The 2,509-nt window shown below is 38.6% G+C and overlaps 1 non-coding gene across 1 annotated transcript; it reads left to right on the top strand.

Annotated features, from left to right (window-relative positions):
• The first annotated feature begins 2,394 nt into the window (after positions 1–2,394).
• On the top strand, positions 2,395–2,509 carry LOC147019235 (U5 spliceosomal RNA). The gene has a single exon (XR_015049005.1). It is a non-coding gene; the product is annotated as a U5 spliceosomal RNA (small nuclear RNA).

The following is a 2,509-nucleotide window of genomic DNA, read 5'->3' on the forward strand; positions in this document are numbered from 1 at the left end:
CAGGCTAAAAAGTCCACAGAGACTAAAAAGTCCACATTGGCTAAAAAGTCCACACAAGCTAAAAAGTCCACACATGCTAAAAAGTCCACATCAGCTAAAAAGTCCACACTGGCTAAAAAGTCCTCACTGGCTAAAAACTCCACAGAGATTAAAAGTCCACACAGGCTAAAAAGTCCTCACAGGCTAAAAAAGTCCTCACAGGCGAAAAAGTCCACATAAGCTAAAAAGTTCACACAAGCTAAAAATTCAACATAGGTTATAAGTCTACACAGGCTAAAAAGTTCACAGTGTCTATAAAGTTAACACACGATAAAAGATCTACATAGGCTAAAAAGTCAACACAGGCTAAAAAGACCACATCGGCTAAAAAGTCCACATAGGCTAAAAAGTCAACACAGGCTAAAAAGTGAACACAGGCTAAAAAGTCAACAGAGGCTAAAAAGTCCACACAGGCTAAAAATTCAACATAGGCTTAAAACTCAACACAGGCTAAAAAGTCCACACAGGCTAAAAATTCAACATAGGCAAAAAGTCAACGCAGGCTAAAAAGTCCACACAGGCTAAAAAGTCCACATAAGCTAAAAAGTCCACACAAGCTAAAAATTCAAAATCGGCTAAAAGTCTACACAGGCTAAAAAGTCCACAGTGTCTAAAAAGTCAACACACCGTAAAAGGTCCACATTGGCTAAAAAGTCCACACAGGCTAAAAAGTCAACACAGACTAAAAAGTCCACACAGGCTAAAAAGTCAACACAGGCTAAAAAGTGAACACAGGCTAAAAAGTCCATACAGGCAAAAAACTCAACACAGGCTAAAAATTCAACACAGGCTAAGAAGTCAACACAGGCTAAAAAGTCAACACAGACTAAAAAGTCCACACAGGCTAAAAAGTCCACACAGGCTAAAAAGTCAACACAGGCTAAAAAGTCCACATAGGCGAAAAACTCAACACAGGCTAAAAAGTCAACACAGGCTAAAAAGTCAACACAGGCTAAAAAGTCAACACAGACTAAAAAGTCCACACAGGCTAAAAAGTCAACACAGGCTAAAAAGTCCACACAGGTTAAAAACTCCACACAGGCGAAAAACTCAACACAGGCTAAAAAGTCCACAAAGGCTAAAAAGTCCACAAAGGCTAAAAAGTCCACACAGGCTAAAAAGTCAACACAGGCTAAAAAGTCCACACAGGCGAAAAACTCAACACAGGCTAAAAAGTCAACACAGGCGAAAAAGTCAACAAAGGCTAAAAAGTCCACACAGGCTAAAAAGTCAACACAGGCAAAAAAACACTCCACACAGGCTAAAAAGTCAACACAGGCTAAAAAGTCAACACAGGCTAAAAAGTCCACATCGGCTAAAAAGTCCACACAGGCTATAAAGTCCACATCGGCAAAAAAGTCAACAAAGGCTAAAAAGTCCACACAAGCTAAAAAGTCAACACAGGCTAAAAAGTCCACATCGGCTAAAAAGTCAACAAAGGCTGAAAAGTCCACACAGGCTAAAAAGTGAACACAGGATAAAAATTCCACACAGGTTAAAAATTCAACACAGGCAAAAAAGTCCATATCAGCTAAAAATTCCACACACGCTAAAAAGTCAACAAAGGCTAAAAAGTCCACACAGGCTAAAAATTCAACACAGGCTAAAAAGTCAACAGGCTAAAAAGTCCACACAGGCTAAAAATTCAACACAGGCTAAAAAGTCAACTGACTAAAAAGTCCACAGAGGCTAAAAAGTCAACACAGGCTAAAAAGTCAATACAGGCGAAAAAGTCCACAGAGGCTAAAAATTCAACACAGGCTAAAAAGTCAACACAGGCTAAAAAGTCGACACAAGCTGAATTTCTGAAATTGTCAGTTTTCATCCAATTCACTTGGAATTTGAAGAGGATTTGCATATTTGGTAATTTCATTGAACCAGCAATTATTTTTAAGGTTAAATTTGTTTTTTATGGATTTCACAAGTTTCATGCGATTTTCATCTTTCTTATGACTTATGAAATTGAGAGATTTCGTAAGTATATTGATGACTTCCGTCCTCTGTTTGTGTGTTTGTTTGTTTTGTGTGTGTGTGTTTGTTTGTTTGTTTGGAGGCGTGATAACTCGAGAACGGAAGACGCCACCAATGTCAAATTAGACCACTTGATTCAGGATGATGATGGCTAGCGCTGATTAGATTTTGGTCAAAATCGGTCAACGGTCAAGGTCACAGTGAGGTCAAACATTCGATTTTTGATGGTTTGGTACAGAATCATCGTAGAAACTTCTGGTTTGCGTCGCTACCTTCTCGAGAGACAGCTTTTATTGGACAATGTCAGAGGTCAAGTTGACGATTACGTAAGTACCAGTCTATGAGTCTATTTGCTTAAAAACATGAGACGGAGGTTAATCGTTTATCCTCTGGTTTCTCTTCAATTCGAATAAATCTTTCGCCTTTTACTAAAGATTTCCGTGGAGAGGAACATTTATGAGTTTAAATATTTTTTGATGCCCTGTGTTGATATGGGGCA

Source organism: Eptatretus burgeri, chromosome 10 (genome assembly GCF_056783735.1).
Source record: "Eptatretus burgeri isolate ZD-2024b chromosome 10, Ebu_testis_v1, whole genome shotgun sequence".
Lineage (NCBI taxonomy): Eukaryota > Metazoa > Chordata > Myxini > Myxiniformes > Myxinidae > Eptatretus > Eptatretus burgeri.